Raw genomic sequence first — 25,569 nt, forward strand, 5'->3', positions numbered from 1 at the left:
GAGGGGGGGGGGAATTATCAAAAGAAAGACAAACAATACTAATTGCTACAAATATAACTGGAACTGACAAAAAAAACTTCTGGTGATAGGGAAAAATGCTAAAACCCGATGTTTTAAAAATTTTAAATCATTCCTGTTAAGTTCAAAAGTAACAAGAAAGTTTGGATGACAAGCGATATCTTTACGTCTTGGTTACGAAAATGGGACCGTGAATTAAAGATTAAATATGACAAAATACTGCTGCTCATTGACAACTTTCCGGTTCATCCACACGTTGAAAATCTTTCGTAAAAAGTTAGTGTTGTTACCATAAAAAACAACAGCAGTCTTAAAGCCCTTAGATCAAGGCGTGATCAAGTCGGTAAAAGTCCATTACAAAAAACACATAATTTTACAAATGATACAGGATTTAGATTAAAAAAAAAAAAGGAAACGCAAATAACTATTCTGGATGGTATAATTATGTTAGAAAGATCATGGAATGAAGTTTCTTTGCTAACTGTAAAAAATTGCTTTTGATATGCAGGATTTTTACCATAGACTGGCGGAGTTACTTTCGTCGCATGCGAAGAAGAATCTTTAGCGTAATTGGACAATAGTCTGCAAAACCAGTCGTTGTCAAATGCATTATTTGACGATTATCAAGAGGTTGCCGTTTCCCGGCAAACTGTTAGAAATTGCTAATGAAGAAACAAAGAGCATTTGTTTTGATTAAAATGAAATACTTCAAAAATTGTATTTCAACGCGAAATGTTCGAAACAAAGCAAAATAACCGACGTTTTGCGAAAAAGTAATTTTTACAATTTTTCTCACCTTCTTTTACTCTACCGTATTTGTATTTATTATTGCATATTTTTGTTTTTTATATTATATTATTACGGAAATAAATTGTTATTATTATTATTATTTTTAATGATTATTTTACTGTATTACACAACCCGTGTAGATGGCATATTAAAGTAGTATGACTAAGCTATCTAAACATCGGTTATTGTGACTATCGGTTATAATGGCCTAAAATTGAGATCACTATAAAAGATATTTACTGTGTATATATATATAAAATGAATTATAAATTCATTTTGAAGAGTCTGTGTTTTTTATTAATATTTAAATGAACTAATATAAGTACATGAATACCTTTCTATTAAAACATTTTTCCAAAGAAAAAGTCGTTACGTTTTGAAGTTTTCTTTATTAATTTCATGATCATAAATTCGTCAAAGTTTGACTTATATAATTATTTTTATTACTCTTGTTTTTGGGTCCGAATTTTCTGTTGTATGAAGTTATAAAAATGATTATCTAATTACTCAAAACGTAGTAGTTACTGAGTATATTGTCTGCACAGATAAATTCTTAAGTACCTTATCTTCTGATTTAAATTAATAAAATATGTAGTCAGCACATAAAATAAGTATAATCATCCAATGGTTTATAAATGAATGGAAGGTAACGTCAAATTAAGCAAAAAAAAAATCAAGTATGCAGATCAATATTAAAGAATCAGATAAGCTGGTAATACGGAAAATTTTAATTTTCATTAAACATTGCAATGATTATTGCTAAATCAGTAGTGAAGAGTTGTATATAATTTCCACAATATTTTCTATTTCCGCGAGAATTATAATAATTAATTTGAGTATTACTTTCTGACTTTCCTATCAATGTTAGACTGACAGTGCTAGGAAAGGAAGAAAATAACACTCAAATGAATTGTATGTAAATTAAGTATTTTAAACTTTTATATTTTATGTTTGGTTATTAAACCAAACGGATATAAAAAAAGTTTCATTATCCAAGTTGGTAGAGTTTTATTATTTACCTTAAAAAAAGTATTTACCTTAAAAATATTTCATTCTAAAATACAACTTAACTTGTTTATTATTGATTACAGCAAGCATTTAATGGACAATTTTTTAAGAAAAACCTTTTTCTTAATAAATTTTGTACACCGTTTTTTTATTCTAACAAAGGCAAAATGAATACCATAATGATAACGATGAAATTGAAAAAATCAGATGTCAGATAGGTAAACAAAAATACGAGTTTACGGCTGGAGTTTTTCATGATTTATGGTTCTTACTCTCAGCGTCGAAGCTGCTCTTTAATGCAATCTTCATACCAACCCTTTTTATATATAACTTATATTTTCTTTGTAAGCAACGTGCCGAGCCCTTCAACATTTCCTTCGGTTTTTTTTTAAAGTAAAATTAAAGTATGTTTTAATATTAAGAATAATAAACTCTTTTTCATGTGATTTTCATCAATAAAGAGCAAAAAAAAGTTATTAAAGAGTTCATAAATATTACATTTTTTCCTGTTTTATCTAATGACCTGATTATTGATTTATCTTAGAAGTATAATAATCTAAAACTGATTAAGTAGTTTCTATAAATGAAGAGTGTTAAATTGAAGCATAATTTCTTTTAAAACGAAATTTTTGAAAATATTTTTCTATGTAATATTATTACGTTACATCAGCAATAATCAACATTGTCGTATTAACTTAAAACTAAAATGTGATTATGCTCAAATTATTTATAGACTTCTATAATAATTAATATTTTTTCTCTTGTAAAAGAAAAAAACATTTGATCACATTTATGAGTAATTTATTCACTCATTTTTGAGTAATTTATGTAGTATTTGTTAACACCTTCGAGTCATGTAAACTAGTAATTTTAATATATTTAAATGTCAGGTTCATGTGAATTTTTTATTGGTTATTTTAATTGTATTAATGATGTTTCAAAAACCGATTTTAATCAAACCATTTCATGAATTCTTTTAAGGTCTCTAATTTAGGTATTTTTAAATATTTGATGTTATTCCTCTGCGTGGATTACTATCAAGATATGTTCAATAAAGAAGGTAAATAATTAGAAAGAAATCACGTGCCCCAGCTATGTCATATTGATTACACGTGGGAACATAATCATAGACAACGTTTTATGAAGAACGAGGAAATGATAGAAATATGCGATACGTTTAATGATATTGTCCATATACGTTTTACGATATTGTATATATACATTGCCATCAACTGTGTAACTTCGTCGTTGCTTTAAACAATTTTTATTAAAAATCTTCTACTTTTCCAGAACATGTTGTGATGCAGTAACATAAATATTATCAACATTCTTTATAGATCTCTTAATTAAAATCAGTCATCCTTAATACTCAGCTCAACTTGAGTATCTTTTCAATCTTACTTAACAATTGGAAAGATCTAAAGTAGTTCTTACCAAAGTTCTACAAGTAGCATTTATCATCCACCAAGAAACTTAACCGCGATACACATATACCTACAATCAGTTTCAAAATTTTCGACTGATAAATACGTGTATACACCTCTTTAAAATCATATTTAGTTAAAACGTCAAAGAGTCTCTAAAAACACACTCTATAAACTCACCAGGCAATATTCTTCTATGTCACTTGCAATAAAATTAATCTACAACAATATATTATCTGAAACCACTGTGAATTCTCAGCTGCTAAATTTACGATTTTACTACCAAATGTAATTTAAGTGCTTAGAAACCTCTCAATCCAAATTTTTGATATTAAGCATCAAATCTTATATGCACATGCAGCAATGCATGTTATCTTCTTGTTGACCTGAAAAAAGATGAATAAACTTTTACGATTTTTCATTGTGAAATTGTTCACAAATTTTACTAATAGAAAGTTTATTAATAAAATGTATGAAAAACGAATTTATTCCAAAAAAAAATAGATCCTACTGTTTGTAATATACATTTTTTTTATTAGTGTAAGATACAACTTAAACATAAATTTTTAAATTAAGAAAAAGTATTCCTTTTGTAAAATAAGATCGTAAGTATTACATTTCGTTTTTTTTTTTTATTTATTTAATGAGATGTGCGGGCATCGAGTGCTATGATCATTTAGCCCAAATGGAAATTTGTAGCGTATGAAAAATGCCATGCCTGACCGAGATTTGAACCCAGGACCTCCGGGTGAAAGGCTGAGACGCTACCACTCGCGCCACGGTCAATTGATTTTTATTGGAAAGTATTACATTTTTATCAATTTATTTTTCTTCCTTTTTTTTTGTTACATGACATAGAGATTCTTTGCATGAGAAACCTGACTGATTTCTCTAATTTAAACCTTACTAGATGCTATTTAATTTTTTTTTTTGTTTTTGTGTAACACAATAGGAAGTTAATATATTTTCTAATTTGTTCAAGTTATATTTGCTAACTATGTATCTGGTAAAATATTTATTAATCAGTATCATAACGGTTTCCCTTCTTTACGACAAAATTTTATAAAGATACCATAAAATATTTCCATTTGAAGACCGAGTGTACTCGTTTCATTTTGTATGTAAGAATTAATCTAACAACGAATTGAATTTTTATAAATTTATTGAATTATTCGATCATTATCATTGGATTCATTTCATACCAAAAATTTAAAATAATTACTACTGTAAATTTTTAGTTCCAGAAACTTTAAATAAAGTTAGATTTCAGGGAAATTATAAAAAAAAGCTATCCGCTTTTTATCTTTATACAAATTTATTGAAACGACTAAAAAATTGTCTACCATACACGGAAATCAAGAAGTTGATAAACACAAAGAAAAAAAGGCTTTCGAAGAACGGTCAGGCTTTCTTAATTTTCATGCGCGACAAAATTCATCTAACATCAAAAAACTGTAATTTTTTCTCTGTAGTAGATAAATAAATTATTGATAATTGTACGAAAGTAGTATGCATAATAAAACATTAAATCTTCTTTTCCCCATAAATACACGATTTATACAAAAAAGTTTCCACTAAATTAAAACCATTTTTATCTTTTCAGGTGTGTTTATAATACTACAAGTTTAAAATTACAAACTCAAAACCTAATACATTTTTAAGAAAGTCTTTATCTAATATGAGTTATAAGGGATCATTTTTTTCGATAAGCATTCGAAGTTTAGTTCAGATAAGCATTCGATGATTTTTGAATAGTTTACTCTTGATCGGGAAGTAAAATGTTTAAAGTAAATTAAACACTGTTTGGTACATAGAACGGTCGCTATAATTAAGTCTAGAAAGTTAAAAATTAGTCATTTATTTTGTTCATCTTTTGGGGTTTGTTACTTCCAGAGAACAAACACTGATACGAAGGTCCAAAGATTTATAAAAATCTTGTAAATAGAAGTCCACTATGGAAGTAGACAACCCAAAACGTTCCACTTTTTTTTTTATAATAATTGTAATATATATTTTTTAAACATAATTTTTGAGTGTAACAAAACAAAATTTGAATTAATAAAAAAATTAAATTTATATCAAAATAGAATTTATTAATAATAATTTAATAATTAAATTCTTAAATAATAATTTATTTATTAATAATTATTATATTGCTGCTCTGAAGCTGAAATACACTTATGATGAATAATAAACATTTAAATATTGTAGGATTGTGTTACAATTCAAAGTAAATCAATATATATATATTGATAGAAGCCTACATAAATAGACTTCGTATCTAAAAAAAACACACAGAACGAGAGGAAAATAACTTTATACCGACAATTTTCATTTTATTCCTTCAATATAAATATATTGATGTTTATTTGTCATGTTGATACATATAAATTTGATGACGTTAGATAAGATGGTCTCATATCCCTTCGTGGCCCAATCAACAAGACTCCGCTTTCCCTTAGAGGCAATTTCTTTCCATCGAAATTCCATGATGCTATGTGACTAACCCTCTCCGAAAACTACTCTACTATGTTCTCTTGGGATAAACACAGCTGCACACTTTGTCGTAATCCAGAGGTCATTTTCCTTTGATTCCTTTAGCAGTATAATTTAATTTTATAAACGACAATAAAATTAATTACTTACGCGTGAATTAAGTTAAGAATATTAAATTCAGGCAGTTTCTTGCTTTATTTCTCTCTTCGTACTAATATTCCTTTAACGAGAATTTTAAACGCGGTATTGATAAAAGTTTTATTTTCCAACAGAATTAATGGTTGAAAAGATAATTAAATCTTAACGCGAAATTTTATGTTCAATGTAAATAAGATTTATGAAAGAGAGGGCTTTTTTATTTTCTGACGTTCATTATTAAATACTCTACCAAGAACTTCTATGTTATAATATCAATATTTTTAATAACTAATTATTTACTTATTAAGTTCTGATGTAGGTTTATTATTGAAATATTACAATGGATATGCTTAAAATGAATTAAAATTTTAAAAAATAAATACTATGTACATATGAAGTAGAGATGGTTAAATTGGTAAAACTGTAATTAATTTAATTTTAAATAGCTTTGATAATAAAACCAAAAATATAAACTTGGGGAAAAATTGGAGTTATTAAAGCAGCTGATGGGCATAAACCTTTTTACAGTATTTGATGGCTAGGGAAAATTTGGGGTCTTCTAAGACTGCATAAAATGTTAAAGCCAAAATGAGACGATACCTCCCACACATTCAGTTCCGTACTACTATAAATCAATAGTAAAATATTTTCCATAGAAAGTTAAACAACGAGAAAATTTTCTCCGCTAACCGTTTTAGACGAACAGCGCTGTGTATTTAAAAATGGTGGTTTAATGAGTATAACTGGTGGTTTACTACTTGCTACGGTACGCTATGTTTTTTAGGTTTATTGTCGGATTATTCTTCAGTTTTTCATATTCAACTATCTTACAACTATACGCAAATATCTTAGATTAGGCAGAATCTTTCTGAAATGATGCAAAGCGTTGTTGAAAGTAATTGCACCAGCGTAGTTAAAATTTATTTCCTTTGTTTTCATGAATTATGAATTTAATTGATATTTTACTGTTTTCTTTTTAATTTAAAAACAAACTGGTTTTGGTTTTCACTTATACATTTTATTTTATTATATTTTTCTTTTTAAATTTATTTATTAATTCTTTTTTATTATAAGGTTAAGATAGTTTGGGGATAAGAGCTTTATAAGTCTAGTTCATTTTACTAGATTCGTACACGATCAGGAATAAATTTTAAAGTTTAATGTTCATTCGATATTTTTAAATTTTACATGATCGTAGTTCTACGTGATTATTTAATTTTTTTTTAATCTGTAATCAACCATATTCGTCTGGTATTTATCATAAATTGGTTTTATCTTACAGCGGAATCGTTAATTACAAAACTCAAACTAAAAAAAGCAGATTACAGAGACTAAACACAGAATGATAACAATTCCTTTCACCAATAAAAAATGCTGACAACAGAGTTGTAGGACTTTCCCGTCACGCGGCTAAAGCCGCATATAAAGCGCGTGCGCATACCGTATTTAATTTGCGCGGTTGTGACGGTACTAGCGGCAACAGTCGGCAATAACTAAACTAATGAAATTTCACAACTTACATAGAACAAATTTTGCTTGTACGGTCGGCAGACTGGTGTAGCCGCGAGGCTTAACGCATCAGGTACGTAGTTAACCGGCGATCGAATTTGAAACCCTGCTAGACGGAGTTACTTTCTTACGCCTTAAATATTATTAATTTATTTAATTCTACCTCACCTGTGACGTCACAACAGCATTTTTTGGGGTGGAGGTGCGATTTTGCAAAAATGGTTTTTTTTTTTGCTAATATTGTTATTTTTGAATTATTAACAAATGTGCTTAAAAAAGATATGGTCTTAATTAGGCGAAATCTTGAGATACTAAGATTGCTCTACAGCTTCACCCCCTTAACCTTTTAATTTGAAAATTTAATGCCATCAATGCCCCAAATATAGAAGTAATCTGACCAAGTTTGGTCAAAGTCAGTTCTATAGTTCTAGATATACAAGGTAATTTAGAGGTTAGTACCGAACACATGTACGTACGAACAATATTAACATTCGGAAAATTTCCATCCAGTTTTTTTGGGTCCCTTAGGTGTCAAAACGTCAACAACCGGTGAAAACTATGTATGCCCAAATTGGACCGATTACAATACTTTCCCTTCTAGAGCTACAGCGCTATCTAGATGGGAAAGTAAAAAGAAGACATTCTGAAAAACAACATAACCAAGAAATCAAAACTTATTAAAACAAAACAGAAACTATAAAAGATTTAGAACAGAAAATAAAAACCAAATCTTACCTTGTAGAATCTAACTTAGAAATCTGCATATCTAATCTAAGCTTAGCTTTTTGTGTAAGTTAACATGACTCTTCAGTCTTATTTTTATCACTACTGTACATAAAGTGGTGCGTATATAGAACGCATGACGACGACAAATGATTGATTCCTTGATAGTTGAAATTACGTGATTGTTTTTGTTTAAAAAAAGGAATATTACGAAAAAATTAACAAAGTCATCATTAAAAAAGGATAATCATCTGCAATGAATCTGTACCTATCAGAAAGGTATATAAAATCTAAATCTACGTTTTATTTATATAAATAATGAAACGTTTAAATAAAGAAATTTTAACAATTATATTAAATTTAAAATTCAGTGTGACCCATTGGGCTGGTCTAGTGCTAAACCACTTATCATAAATCAGCGGTTTTGAAGTCGAAGTTCTCAGATTCAAATCCTAATAACGGTAGTTATTTTTATTCGGATTTGAATACTAGAACGTGGATACTGGTGTCTTTGGTGGTTAGGTTTAAATTAACCACACATCTCAAGAATGATCGGCCTCAGTATGTTCATGACTACATATTTACTGGTACAATTACATTGCACTGATATGACGCTAACGGCTTTAATTGTTGATACGACTACAAATAAAAGTATTAAACAAAAGAAAAATTCAATGTTTTTAAAAGAGAAAAGAGATTTCATGAAATAAGAACTATACAAAATCATTATACAAAACTAAATTTTAAAAGTCAGTATCAATAAAAATCCAAATTAATGCAATTGCAACCGTATAAAAAGAGTACTTTTGTAACATAAACTGGCAACTCTACCGTTTAACTTTATCTAACGCATAATTATAAGAACATCAATTAACAAATGTAGTACGCTTTTATTGCATTTGTCTTTATTGCATAGTACTGACTAAAGAAATTTTACATTAAAAAACCATAGAAAAAATTAAAACGAGCCTGATTAACTGGAACTGAGATCCAATGTGTCGGTATTTTATTAAAAAAAAAACTAAAGTAATTTTTTATAACATTTCAAAATCAATGATTGTGAGATTGACATCCTCATTGAATCTTATAATTTATATTAATTCGTGGTTCTGTTGGTCTAAAGTATATTAATGTTTAAATATTAGTATTTAAATGTTTCTTAAGCAAGAACCGTTCTGATAAATGTACGCTGCAGCGCGACTGACGCCGTTTCACGCATGTGTACCGAGTACCTATATCTATTGCCTTATGTGCGTGTTTAAAGTGCCTGCGACTATAGACAGTGCCGTCGATTGTGAAATACGTGCTTTAATTCGTTTCTTAAATGCAGGAATTATGAAAGTGGCCGAATTTATCGATAAATTAGTGAAGTGTACTGGGATAACGCTATGTCGATTAGAATAGGGAGAAAATGGGTTAGGGCATTTAGCGAGGGCCGTGCAAATGAATACGAAGTGGCCCACAGTGACTGACCGTCTTCATTACTGATAACCTGGTGCAGAGAGTTAAAAAAGTTAATGAGAATAGACTGTTTACGATTTCATCTCTATGTAGTGAATTTTCTTTATGAAATTGTGTCGGTACGCTTAAATTATCGGCAATTGTGCTCACGCTGTGTACCAAAAATAGTTGCACAAAAACAAAAACGTTTCGCCAGTGCTTTGAAGTTTCTTACGAGATGCAGCAATGAAGGTGATCCGTTTAAAGCCGAATTGTTACTGTGACAAGACATGAGTGTCTCATGTAGCTCGGAATTAAAACAGCAGACACTCAACATCTTCCGAGAAAGTGAAGTTCAAGCAAACAATGTCAGTCCGGATAATCTAGAGCACTGTGTTTTGCTGTAAACGGGAACTATTGCTTGTTGGTTTGTGCGTTGGGGTAAAACGATAAATATCGAGACATATTTTGAGACCTTGACTAAACGTTGTGTCGCGCAATCGAAAACAGAAGTTGTACATGCTCAGTACGTGAATCGTGCTGTGCTCCACGACAATACTCAGCCACACGCGATTTATCTCATGAAAGATCTCAGCGTGTCATTTGGCTGGGAACAAATAGTACAGTCCTGACCTGCACTATGATTACCATTTGTTCCTACATTTTAAGCAGCACATGTCGGACAGCTCTACGATGACGATGACGACATTAAAACATCTGTTCAACAATGGTTATATGGTTATCTTCCCAGGCGGTACATTTCTAAGAAGCTGGAACGCAGAAGTTGATCATAGAATACGACAAAGTCTTAATGCAGGCGGAAATTTGTAGAATTGTAGATTACGATTCTAGGCTTTTAGATAATTATAAATTTTCTAAAAAAAATTCGCTTATTTTTTTTATCAAAACCAAAAAATTAAAAACTTAAACACGTATGCCTCGTACATTTCAAATATTTATAAAAGTTATCAAAGATATACAAGCATAAAATTATTTTATAAAATTTAACATCTGAATCAAAACTATCGTTTGTTTGTAAACGTGTTTTTAAATTACTTTAAAAGATTAAAAATCGTTTAAAGATTACAAACTATTAATTACTATTTATTATTTTAAAGGCAAACAAATTTATTTCAATTCGTATAGGAAATTGCCAACAAAGTACAAGTTAGATTTATTCAGATAAATAATTTTGGTATTCACTCAATTTTCCAAAACTAATTGATAAATTACATCCCAAATATTTTTCAACATTCATTATTATAATTAGGTGAAATAAATGGTTTATAAAAATCATAACATTTTTTAAACCTTTTTAAAAAGGTTTAAAAAATGGTATGATGGTTTAATGGTATTAAAAAAATGGTTTATACTCGTATTGGATTTATAAAGGTAAATAAAATTTAAAGTTTTACATTTGCTATAAGTTTCAGTGGATCTAAATTTGTTTTACTTAATAATAAGTAAAACAGTATTAAATAAGTTGAAATTCTTTTCTAATAAAAAATTTTAAATAAACCAATATATATATATATATATATATATATATATATATATATATATATATATATACTGGTTTATATATATATTACAATAAACTTTTTACATGTATTTCTAGATTCATAAAAATAATATATCAAATTTTAATTTTTTTTTTTTTGTTATTTATTTATAAAATTTATCCATTCGTTCAAAATTTTTCAATTACGCATGAAAATCAAATTATTGGATGTCATTTTTTTAAGTTATAAAAAGCGGAATTATGTTTTAGGTTTTCTATTAGAGATTTTTTTTATTAATTTTCAGTTCATTAATGTTTAATTTTGTACTGTATTTTGCCGGTTAATTTTAAATTAGTTTATTTGTTTTATTTTCATTTTCGCATAAATTATTCTATTTATCCTGTACAAAATTTAATTAAAACTTGAATAGGTGTAATCAAATTATAAAATTCATACACACATGATTTGTTATACTAAAGTTTAATCATGCCTCATTTATTTATTGATTATAGCCTACAAGCGAATTTCGGTAAATGTTTCAATTTGTAACTATGATAAAATATAAAAATATATCATTGATAAATCAACAAACAATTTTTCTTTAGTTTTTTCCATTTCTACCAGATTTATAACATTGAACCTGTTTTAGATTTTTTTCAGCTCCCATTGAAATTGGTTGTTTAAGGCGGTTATCGAATGGTATGTTTGGAAATAATTGGCTGTACCATGAGACGCTATACTGAAATTTTTGGTGATTATTTGGGAAAACTTTATCTAAATAACCTTTAAGAAAAGTAAGTTAAATTGCTGTCCATAAAATAAATAACCATGTATAACTTTCTAATTAGTCGCTAGATTTTTCAGTTTAGTTCCCGTATCATAAATTTAATCAAGTTGTCGTTCTAAATTTTAACTTATTGTTGTTTGCCTTCTTTTGTGAACAGTGCATTAGTCAGTTTGATCATTTCGTTTTTTGTCGTTCATTAGTTTTCTTTCCTAACTTTGTTTGTTAAACTACTATTTTCCGTTATATAATATAAATGTATTAGTCTCTTTTCACATCCATAATTGTTTTTTTTTTTTTTACTAACAGTTTACAGTAGTACTTCATTTAAATGAATGCATCGTTAACTGGTAGAGTTAGTTTTAATTTTGCGTAACAAGGTGGACTGCTTTGTAGTAATAGATAAAATATTCCCGTATGCGCAGAGCATGAGTACGCAGTCATGGCCGCTACGATAAAAAGTAAGAATCATTACTCTTGAGGTTTTGTGTGAGTCCTGTAAAGTGGGAGCGATAGCAGGGGTAATGCGTATGCATGGAACAAACTATAGCGAACTTCTCTTCATTTGTAGCTGTACCCTTTCCAACCCTTTTAAACTTATTCATAAAATGTTCTTCTTGACATCCTTTTGCCATATGATAGTTTCATACCTGTCTTCTTGTGTACTCTCCGGCAATTTTGCACACAATGTACTATCTGTAGAGTATCACCTTTTACATCTCTTTAAAAATGTTATAATATAATCTTTATTCAATGTTTTGATATGTTAAAAGCTGATTTATTTCATGTAGTTTTTCTTACTCGCTCACTTCTGCTAAATTGGAGTTAAACATTTTAACCAGTAGTTAGTTTATGTTTGTGAAATATTTTCTGTTTTCTGTAATAGGATTGCAACTGGATTTTTTGTTTAAATGTATTGCAGTCCCAACTTCAACAAAAAAAAAATCTTTACGTATTCGTCAATCTGGGAAGATAATGTCAGTTATGCGTATTAGTTTAAAACTATTAATTTGCTATTGAGAATAAAAACAATTGTCACTTATTCATAAAAAATAACAATATTCGTCGCTGCCAAAACGATAATACGAGAACAACTTTTTCTCGTAACTTAACATAACTTAGCACAGTACTTTTTGAGTACTACAATAACCTTAACACCCTTCCGTTGAATTTTTAAGAGATATCCACTAATTATAATAAAATTTTATTTTACAAAAACCTTATTTCTCTCTCGATGAGTTTTAAAATAAAAGTAATGGACATAAACCTTACTTAATTTTCTGCATCTTTCTGTTCAGTAATTTTCATTAACTTTATTAAAGATTGCTGTTTATTTTATAATATTTTATTTACTTTTTAGTAGTAACGTCAAATATTTATCTTTAAATATCAAACTAGCATCTTTATACAAATAGATTAATAATAAATATTTTAGAGGTAGGAATCTATTTTTTTTAAAAATATTTCTGATTTTTTTTTATCCCTTAAATTCAAAATATTCATAGGAATAGATTTTAACTCTTTCGAGATACAGCAACCGTTCGTGTGAATTAAAAAAAAAAAAATTGGAAAAGATCGATTCTGAAACATAAGGTAACAAAATATTTTCATGATATTAAATAAAATCATATTTTTACAGAGATTTAAGAATTTCAAAACGGAGAAAAAATCCACGGGGTCCATTTTTACTGATAGCATTACTGTCCTTTTATTGACGTTATAGTAGCTGACAAACAAAAGACACTGTTGTTTCATGAAATATAAAAAATTCCAATGCCATAAATGTTATTTAAAAATTTAATTATTAACGTATAGCAATAATTACTAAATGTGGATAGCTAATCAGAATTTTCGTTGTTATAACATTTTAAAACTTACAAATTAAGTTATGATTATTACTTTAACAATTATAATGTATTATAGTATAGCACGGAAAAGTATTGTATTGAGAAAAAAAATCTTGGGTACCCGGTCCTTCTTACACTTCCTTACGTTTTATGACGCTTGAGATTCAAAATTCGAAAAACGTATTACGGCTCAACAATATCTAAGTGAATGTGTGTTATTTCGTTTTTAATATCTCCGGAACGAATAGAAGTTTGTTTATGACATTTTGCATTGAGACTTATTAATATGGGATATTGATGAAATTGAATTTTATTAAAATTTGTTAAGTAAATGGGGTAGTTCTCCTTTAATCCATAAATACTATTTTCAGAAAAGTACATTTTTATTTTCAATGCAAATATTTCATTCAAAATTTTTAAAGCAAATTTGTTTAAGTGATTTGGTGAAACGTTTACTGACCTAATTTTAAAATTACAAACAGGTATAAAAATACAAAACTAGAAATAAAATTCCTCTTCTTGGATACTTAAATTTACATTCTAGCGCTTTCGGAAAATTATTTCCATCTTCAGAGACGTATCGTAACTAATTATACGTATAATAATAATAATAATAATAATAATAATAATAATAATAATAATAGCGCATATTAAATGAGTTAGATAAATAAATAAAAAAATATTTGTATAAATATAACAATTGATCGTCAATTATTAAAATCTAATCATACGTAATACGTCTTCTCAGTGTGGTAGCACAATTATTATGTTTATTATAAGGAAATCAGTTTGGCCAACATAAGAATTAATAATTATCGTTTAAAACTTACCTGAATAGAACTTGGTTTGCTCGTTTATCAGTTTATTATTTTTTAAGTATATATGAAATTTTTCTAAAATATTTGTTTTATATATATTATTAGAGTAATCAAGGATATTAATAAAATTGTTAGGGTCATAATTATGATTTAGATCCAGTATGTGTTTGGCAAAGTTAGATGTTTGTTTCTATGTATCCTTTGTTTATACAATTTATGTGTTCTTTAATTCTGATTGAGGATCGGTTAGTCATACCTAATGACCAATTGTCCTAATTGTCTATACATAAATTGTATAAACAAAGGATGACTTACTCATGACTTGATTTTAATAATTGAAAATCAATTGTTATATTTATACAAATATTTTTTATTTATTTATCTAACTCATTTAATATGTGGTATTATTATATGTATAATTAGTTACGATACGTTTCTGAAGATGGAGATGATTTTCCGAAGGCGCCACAATATAATTTATACAAATATTTGTTGGTAAGCGGATTTAGAATTTATATTTTTTTATATAACTTATAGGACACCTTATAATTTTTCAGTGGATATTTTAATTATAACGTAAAATATTTTTAAAACTTTTATACGATTTAAATTTCTTAGGTAATATATGTAATTTTGTTTTGTAATTTATTGTTTACTTAACAAAATTATCTAAACATTACCATTTGCAAGACGTTTAAATACCTTTTATTTATTTATTTTTTGCCTCTTTAATTTCAGTGTGTAAGTTTTACTAGAACATTACTTTGTTGAGGTAATACACATGTTTTTCACACGGAAGGAAAAATAAGTTGGGTACCATGAGCTGTTAATAGTCCTGGAATTTCTCCTCGTCTAAACCATTAATAACAAGGCAAAAAGCCAGTGAAGTCTTTTCCGGAGAGTGGAGCATTACTACGACATGTAGAGAATGCACATTACTCTTAAACAATCCTTTCTTCTTAAATTCTTTTCAATTTTTTCTTTTTTTTAAGCAAAATACTGTAATCGTATCAAATTGATAAGTTAGTTAAAAATTTATAAATAATATAAATTGTAATGAAAATTAAAAGCATCCTTTCATATATATATATTTTTTCTTTTTAAATACAATATGATATAAAGAAATATGTAAATAAGTTTAAATAAAAATTAATAATACAATTTTATCTTTTAATCACAAATTGATTAATTAACTGTAGATTAACTTGTAAAATTTAACTGATCCTTGCTTCTTTCATCTATATATTGAAAAGTTATAATCATCTAAAAACTATGAATTTTAAACTTCCTCTGAGTAGATAATGGATTCTACTTCCAACCATCATTATGATATAACAGCATGAACTTCATAACCTAGAAAGCATTATTGCGTAATAAATTATTCTACAAACCGCAGTCTCTCTATATCCGGCTTCATTTCCCTTACATTTTTATTTATTCTCAGAAATTGTACCATTGTAATGTTGTATTGATCGTAATATATTGAGAATCTGATTTTTAGAAATTTGAAATTATGTATCTTATATTACTTTACGTAATAAAAGTGTACTCGTTTTTAAATTTATAGTTTCTTATTAGAGTCAATTATTTTTTTTTTTCTAATATGTGTTAGTTTGAGTTTACTTTGTTCTGTTAGTTGTGTTAAGTGTTTGTTTTCTTCAGGTTTGTGTTTTTCTTTATTTAAAAAAAAATTTCCCGTTATTTTTATTTATAGGCCTAGGTTAGGCTGCATAGCCTAACAGTTGCAGCGTTTCTAAGGACCAGTTTCCGGTTGTTCCGCATAGCAACCGAGATCCAAGGGAGTCGTTGCGGAGGAAATTAATAAGGGATGAGATCGTTGAAAATCTGCTTGGTTCTTCGGGTAATAGAAGTAACTGATATTAAGGATTCGATTCCGGTCTCTCCGGCATGGCAAACGGTGCTGGTTTGACGCACATTGCAGGTAGCTTACACGACTCCTAGGTTTGACATACCTCTCTCGAATAGATTTGATGGTCTGCCGGTGGAGGAGACTGACGGTGCTTCTCTACAAAAGGAAGAGGTTAAGCCGCCTCCGATAGTATTGTATGGTATTTCAGATATCACGAAGCTATTTCAGTTGTTGGAATCGGTGGTGAAGGCAAAGCAGAATACACCGTCAGAATAATAAACAATAAACAAATTCGGTTGCTGTCGAAGGATATTGAGAACTAAAAAAAATAATTCGTGTTCGCGAAAATAATCTGAAAAAAAATCTTCACCATTCGATCCCAGTTACAGTTATACAGCAGAGATTGAGAGTCAGGGGCGCGAGTGGTAGCGTCTCGGCTTTTATCCGCATGTCCCGGGTTCGAATCCCGGTCAGGAATGACATTTTCACACACGCAACAATTCATTCATCTCATCCTCTGAAGAAGTTCCTAACGGTGGTCCCGGAGGTTAAACAAAAAAAAATCTGAAATCTAAGGATAATAATAAGGGGGTGTTTGGGATAAAGTACAAAGCAAACTGCTGCGTTAGGTTTGAAACACCTAAGAGCACTCCAGGATTGGTGTAGTGAATGAGGTGTCAACAGTACGGTCACACTAAAAATAATTGCATGAGACTGTATCGCTATGTGAAGTATGCAGGGGGACACAGGACCGCCGATTGCCAGAAGGTAGATAGGAGCACACTGGCGATTTATGATTTATTCCATAAGGATCATCCTGCAAATTATAAAGATTGCAGGGTCTGTAAGGAGATGGATCATCCTGCAAATTATAAAGATTGCAGGGTCTGTAAGGAGATCCTTGAAAGGAAAGAGAAGAAGAAGATGAATTATGTTCCGAAGCACGCTCCTGCGAGGTCCTAGGATCTGTGAGGCAAATTATACGATTTAGGCCATGATTTCCCGTCTTTAGGTCAACAGTCGTGATGTGACACTGGCAGTATTCATTGGACTCTGCATCCCAGATCCTTTGCTGAGGCAGTGGCGGGAACCGATTATAAGGCTTCGGCAACACTGGATAGATTTAAGAAGCTAGCGAGCGAGTGACGTTGAGTTCTTGGTCCCACAGACTGGGAACCTCCTGGGTCTGCTGACGAAGGTGATTTCTAAACTTTGTCGATGAGGAATTACCTGAAACTCGCTGTATGGAACATTAGTGGTGTAATGAATCGCAGGTAGGAACTGAAGACGCTGATCTTGCTTTGAATCTGCTAGACAACAGCGTAAACGTTAGGAGACTAAAAAGGCTCGTTTGGTTGATTTTGTTGATTGCCGTTGTGATGATCCGATTTGGCAGCTTGGTGCTCACGATTATTGTTTCTTGGCTGTTTAAAAAGTTACTGTTTCGTTTACTAATTTATTTAAAGTTGTTATTTATTTTACTGTTTTAATGTTAATGTTGACTGGACATTCAAAGGCACTATCAAATATTATATTATTTATGTTTACACTATTGTTTATTTGTTATGTTATGCAATTGTTTCTTTGTTACTAGAGAATTATCATTGGGTGGTCCTGTTTCACGTGATGGTCAGTCACACGACTTACTTATAGCTTCAATATAGAAGCTGATTGTAAGTAAATAAAGGAATTCAGCAAAAAAAAAATTATAGTTTGAAAAATAAAATTAATTAGTAATTTTTCTTTGACATAAATTTCTTTGATGTTTGATGAATTTCTCTATTCATTTCTAGTCTGCTATCATTTCTCCACGTAGTTGTACTTGCTACATCATAAGTTTTCTATTATTTTCTTTATGTATATTAATAGATAGCTTCATACAGTCTGTTACTTTCTACTAATCGTAGAGTCTCTATTTATCTCTAAGTTACGTTTTTTTTATGGTAGAATGGTATTACCATTTTTTTAGAAGACAATAATCACTTTTTTTTTCTATAATCAGTATTTTTTACATTTTACCGTCATAAAAAAAAATAGAGTAGATAGTATAAAGCAACCCCTCTCAGTTATGTAACGCGTAGAATAATAAAATATGCCCAACACAAACCCCGTCACAGTGTCGAAGTCCACCAAACTTCGTAACATCGTTCCAACGATGGTCCCCAGCTCGAGATGCCCAGTTACGGCAGTACAGTCGCGGCGTCCTCATCCCACCGCGGGCACTGGAATATCGTGTTCCGGCGTGTCTAACTCTCGTGAGTAGGGGCAGAAGGGGTCATCAGTTCTTCTTCGTCCAAACAGGTATGAACGGAAGACCCCACGACCCCAGGAGTTGTGTCAGCCAGAATCCCAGTTCGCCAAACTTCCTCTCGCCCCACGGCTCAATGTGCGCGATCAAACGATGCGTCCACCTCCCTTTCGTGGATGCATCCTACCTGGGTTGCTAATCCCTGTAGACAGTTGTGTTGGCATTGTTCTTAGACACACCATGGTAAATTTGCGCACGACCCGCCACCTAATTATTCTTATTTAGTTGTGTTCATTATAACTTTAAAAATTGTGTCCGCAGTGGGAAACATTTTTTTTCTAAATAAAAACATTTATCTCGCAGAAATACATAAATGCAGAAATAATTGCATTCAAATATTTCTGCCGGTGAATGCAAATTAAAATCCGCAGCCGTAATAGTCTAAGGCGACCTCGTATGAGTCACAAGTCCCCCAAAAAAGGGCATAACCCATTCTCAAGAATAACAAGTTTCCATGCTAGGATTACTAAAAAAAGGTAAAAAGTGTAGTGGTTTTTCATTGCCTTCTTTATCGAACCAAATATAAGTTTGTATTACAGCATGCCAATCCGACCGAAATCCAGGTTATATATTCAATCCTAAGTAATACAGCCTGATATGTACCTCAAATGCTTTACATGCGTTACTATCATTAAAAAAAATTGGGTTAGGCATTATAAAGCAACGGTTGTGAAACAATTCTTGCATTCAACGTCACAAATTCGGTACAGAAGCCCTTAAGTATAAAAAAAATCAAATAGATGTTCAATAACCTTATAACAATCGATTGCCTATATTTACTTATACTTATTTAAATAAAACATTTTTAAAATAAATGTTGTAATTTAGAATTTTCGATATCCTGTTTTATAATAATATAAAAAAAGTATAAGAAAATATTTCGTTCAGCAGTAAAAAACACCGCATTTTTACATTTTACGAGATCCGTTTTTTTAATGAGACTTGATTAAATAAGTCGTCTTTCAAAAGAGATGAATAAAAAATACGCGCCAACAATCAGCGGAATATTCTAATTCGAAGAAAATCTCCCACCCGTAGATGAGTTCTTCAGTCATTACCATTGCCAAACATCATCTCCCTCCCCATCCATCTAATGGCGAGAATTATCCTTCAGGGTAGTTTTCAGAAACCTTCCCTCTTCAACCCTTTCCCATATACTTTTATAAAGCTTTTCATAAGGATGAAATCAGCATTTCTGAATTAGTATTTCCTTTAAAAGCTGTTTTAATGAAACCTTTCAAAACAAATTATGTATGTTCATATCCTGGCAAAAAAAAATCAAGCTATATAGTTACGATTTTGAATAATTATTAATTTTATGTTATACTCGTATATAATAATTTGTTAATTTAAAATTTATCTGTATTTACTGGTTATTGTGAATGATACTTTAAGTTTAAATAAATTATTTTTAAGAAATATAGGATTAGGATATTCACTTTGAAATACACGTAAATTACTGCATAATTTCAGTCTTTATTTTATAAATATATATCTGAAAATAAAACTATGAACCCCACCGCCATTTCGTTTACTTATTTGGCATAGTATGTTGGATATGCAAAGAGAAGCATAGATATGTATGGTATGCAAGAATAACCTGACACAACGAGAAGTGTATTAGGTTATCTCGTCTCTCAGTTTACTTACAATTTAGAAAATTTGTAAGTTTTGTAATGCACATCAACTTCTGATGTAGCACTATTTAAAAAATATTAAAGATTTTGTTTATAAAATTGATATATCATTATATTTTATATATCAGTTTAAACGTTTTTACATCATTAGGTTTTACCACCAATTATATAATTTTCCGTGGAGACTTATATAAGAATAAATACTTTAATCAGGGTCACAACATAATTGTACATTACATAAATCATGTCAGAAACAGTAGATTTATTATTTCACGATAATAAAAAGGAACTATTTTAGCACCTTCCTGGAATAATTAAGAAAAAATGCGGAAACACTTTATTACAGTAGGATTAAAAATTAAAAAGAAATATAAACAAAAAGGTTAGTGTGATTATACTTTATTAATACATAACAGTAATTTTTTAGAAAATTATAGTAATGCATCTCTACGAAGACAATAATAAATAAAATTATTACCCAAATAATAATGATAATTTTAAAGGTTTTAACTGTAATTTTTTTTTTAATTTTAGCTATTAGCTTAAGTCATTTATTAAAAATAGAAACTGAATTATAATAAAATTTTCGCCGGTAAACCGAATAATTATGCCGTATTTTACTAAATAGTTATATTCTCTGGTTTGATGTAAGTGAATGATGTCATTTTTCAGGAGTATATTACTTTTTTTTAGCTATCATTTCGCATTCATAAATATAAACAAAGAAATGTCAACATTTCTAATTTACTAAAAAAATTAATCAAAACGAATTTTACCCTCACCCCAAACTAAGATGGACATGATATTTTTGTTTCCTTAAAATTCGTTTTCAATATATATTATATTTTAAACGGAATTATAAGTTACCGTAAAAGATATTTAATAATGATTCCCAGCTAAGCGACTGATTACGACTTTGAAAATTAAAAAAGATGGCTTAAACTTACGTCAGACGAAATCAATTTGGACAACCCACTAAAATTTATTATTCAACACCATGCCCAAAAATTTGACAACTTGGGCAACACATAGTACAACTTTCATTATTGTTCTTTTTTAGTAATGTATTTTTGCCACACGATTAGTAACCTCTAAAAAGAAAATTTTTACCACTTAATTCGTATTTAAAATAAGGTAGTTACAGTAAGATTTAAGAGAGAATAGCACATTTGTACCTTAATATTTGGTACGTAGTGCGTAACTACTAGTATAGTAGCATCTTATATCTTATATTATGTAAGATTAATGGATGTATGAGGCTTTATAAATAAAAGGATAATTGTTTCTATAAACATTTAGAAGGAGGCGCATCTGATATTTTCACTGTTTTTTCTGTAATTTTTTCCGTTTCTCTGTTTTGCGCTAAGTAGAATTCTCAAGAATTTTATATAAAATTTAACCGCTACATTAAATATTACTTAACTCCATGTATGTTTTATTTTTTTCATAAACATCTCGAGTGAATTCTCCATGCCTTTCTTTCGTGATTAAAAATATTTCATCACTTTATAACTTCTTATACACTTTATCGGTTTGATAATAAATTTTTAATAACAAAAGTTGTTGCGAAATACATTAAGAAGTAGTTTTATTAAGACAAATCCCAAATTTTATAATAGAATTTTCGTCACAGAATACAACGAATTTTTACAATCCAACTTTTTTATTGGAAATGGCACTTTTTCGTTAACATCAATACACCTTCAGTTTTTTTGAGCTGTAAAGTTATAAATTTATTTGTGTAATTTTTATACTAACAACAACGCTTAAATTACGTTGTGGTGTTAATTAAATTGTTGAGTCATTATTTTATATTTCATATTATACATTTGTAATTGAATTTTTTTGTTAAACTATCAATCCATAAATTTCCATTTTTTTGAATTAGAATTTTTTTCTAATAGATAAATGAAATAATTTTATTAGTAGTTTATTCGATAGAAGCAGAGAAATATACTTTTCCGCTTGCCTGACAAAAATAGCAATATTGATTTATTTAATCATCCTAGCTTAAATTCAGCTGAAAATGTTTGAACCACTAAACAAAGTTGCTGACAAACTATTAAAATTTTTATTTCTGGTTCTGAAAACTTCTTACTCTCTGATAAAAGAGAATACTCTAGGCGAATATGGTACTTAATTTCACGTAAGTAATTCATATGACAAATTCTTATGAAGTAAAAAAATAATGTATAGTTTTCTATAACTGATTTTTCATGATCAAAATCGACATTCAGATTGGAAATCCAGCCATTCGTTATATTGTAATCATGGTTTAGTCGACAAATTTTTTAATTTATTTTCCTTTAAAGCGTAGTAAAAATGATTATCAATATACCTTACCCCTTTGTTGTAGTTAAATACATTTTTTTTAAGGCTGGTTTAAATAAACAGTATATGTAGATTTAAAAATTAATTAAGTATTTTTAAAAAAATATAGAATATCGTTTAACATTCTGTTATATTTGAACTGGATTTCCTTGTTCCGTTTTTGTAAGATAACTAATAAAAAAGTGAATTGATGGGATTAAAAATATTAGTTATTTTAAAATTATAACAAACAAAATTTTAATTGTTTTATCAATTTAGGGCTTATTACGTGTCTATTATAGCAAAATATCAATAATGAGGTAAATCTCTTTTAAAGAAAAAGATTAATTTTTAAAGTGCGGGTGCGTTTTCCCCTTTAGAATTATATAATAATTAAATGGTATATAAAACAGAATAAAATCAATACAATTTATTTTTTCATTAACTCTACAATTAATTAGCGGTATTTAAGATAATTGTTATAATAACAATAGTTTTGTCTCTGAAATATTTTCCGTAGATTTATGTATATTAATCCAATAATTATCTGTTTGCATGAGGTCAGGCCAAAACATGGTCCACCAGTACAACTCTGCACTAAAGAGGAAATTAATAAAGGACAACAGTTCAGTTAAACATGTTGCATTTTGTATTTTTCTGAATTCCTCTCCGTCATCTATTTATCTTCATTTCTGTGTTAGCGTGTGTGTAGGTTGAAATTAATTTTAGTGAGTATTTATACAAATATCTATGTATAAATATAAAATTACTTTAACATCAACAGTTCAAAATGGTGTACTATTGATTAAAAATATATAGGAATTTGATTCATTTGACAGGAAGTAATTTGCGCAAAACAGAATGAAGTAAAGTTCAAACACGATAAATAATTCGAATCCTGACAAACCGAAAATGATAAATAGTAACTAACCTATCATAAACTCATTAATCCCAGCGTACCGTAGATTCCTCTTAAGTTTAGGATTCCGGATAAACCAGATAGCATTCGATTTAAACCAATCGCAATACGTAATTCGAACAATCGCTATCCTCAATAATGTTGTCACCATATCTTCTTAACCGATCACAAAACCACATTTAAGCATGTATACATATATCCAAACAGAAATGAGCAAGTTTCCACCGATCCTAATACGGAATGATCTTGATATTATTAAATAAAAATGTAAAAATATTTCCGATTAGGATAAATAAAGTCTTTAATATTATATTATTGTCATAATTCAGCATTAAAGGACTCTTTACTTTGCTATTTTGGTAAATTTATAAAGCTTTTATTTAAAACATGAAAGGATTTATTTATTTTTACGTAAAGTAATTAAATATAGAATTAAGTACTTTATATAAGTTAGAAGAAGACGATAATACGTAGGAGGTCTTAATAATTTGATTCTTAAGATTATATCTTCTTTAAAAATCTCATTAAATGGAAGTCTGTTTTCGGGTAGAGATTTTTCATTTATTAATCTATTTTATACCATTATACTGCACTCTTTAAGAAATTGTAATGTATAATTACAATAGTATACGAGTGTAACATATTATGTAATCTAATAATTAATTGCATTATTCTTATACTGAACATTTTTCACAAATTAGATAACTGTTTTAGCATTCTTTTAAGAGCTAAGGAATTCATTTTATTTTTACTTCTCCATTAATAAAAATTCAGTTGTTACTGAACATTCCTTGATCAAATTGGTAGTATGCTGGTTATTTTTTCTGAAAACGTTCGAGCATTTTTTATGGCGAGGATTAAAAATATTCTCATCAAGTTGACCTATTATTAACCAATTTGAATTTACCTTGAATCTCAGTTCAAGGTCTGTATGTATTTATTGAAAATTTAGAAATCTTATTTCTGAACGCCCATATTTTTACTATAAAACTAGGTTTAAAATTTTGAAAATTTCCAAATAATGTTTTAATTTAAAAAATACGTTTAAAACTCAAATAATGTATTTTAAAAAACCAATAAAATGAATATTTTACAGAACGGTTCGATTTTTTTATATTGCTTTATTTACAAACAATACTCGTAACTGTACAAGTATGTAATAATTGTTTTTTTTTTTTATTTAATCACAAAAAATAGATTAGAAGTATACATTTTTCTACAAAAGCTCTAGATGGCGTACATGTTAAATTAAAATTGGTAGTTCTTAGATCGGTGAAGTTATAACAGTAAGATAAAATAAAATTATTATCAGTAAAAGTTACTTGATATAAAAAAATTAAAAATTTAAAAATAAATAATTGTTTTTTGTGGTTAAAAAATTATAAAAAACTACCGGACATATAATTTTTAAAGATTTCTATACCAGTAAAACTTAGTTATTATACTTTATAGTTATTATAGTTAGTTATTTACTAAGTTATTATACTTTATATAAAAGCTAAAAACAAATTAATTTTTCTAGATGGCTTTTTTAGTTTTGAAAAAAAAAATAAATCTCAGTCTACAAGTTCTATTTATTAAGTTTAATAAATTAAAAAGTCCCTTTCTAATTACGACAAATTTCTTCAAACTTTTTTTTTTTTCACTGAAAAAGAAGTTAATGTAGCACCATAATTCATCAGCGGTTAACTTAACTGTAGTGACCATTTGAAAAATGTACTCATTAAAGTCAGCAGTGCTTTTGCTGAATAGAACAGAAGTTGAGTAAGGCTATGAAGTAGGTCGATATTCCAAGAACTCAGAAAGTAGGTTGTATCTGTTGCTTTTTTACTTTAGAGAGGAACAAATATTTTTAGCCTTACAGCTTCAGTCAGCACGTTACGTTCGAGTTTTTATACTTTTTTTCTATTTTATTAAGTGAATCTATCAGCTATCTTAAGTGTAAATACTTCCGACTAGTTACAGCTGTTGTATTGTGTAGAAGTAGGCTACCGGTGATAAAGATCGCAATATATTATTTTCAATTGTG

This window comes from Lycorma delicatula, chromosome 3 (assembly GCF_047948215.1).
Source record: "Lycorma delicatula isolate Av1 chromosome 3, ASM4794821v1, whole genome shotgun sequence".
In the NCBI taxonomy this organism is placed as follows: Eukaryota; Metazoa; Arthropoda; class Insecta; order Hemiptera; family Fulgoridae; genus Lycorma; species Lycorma delicatula.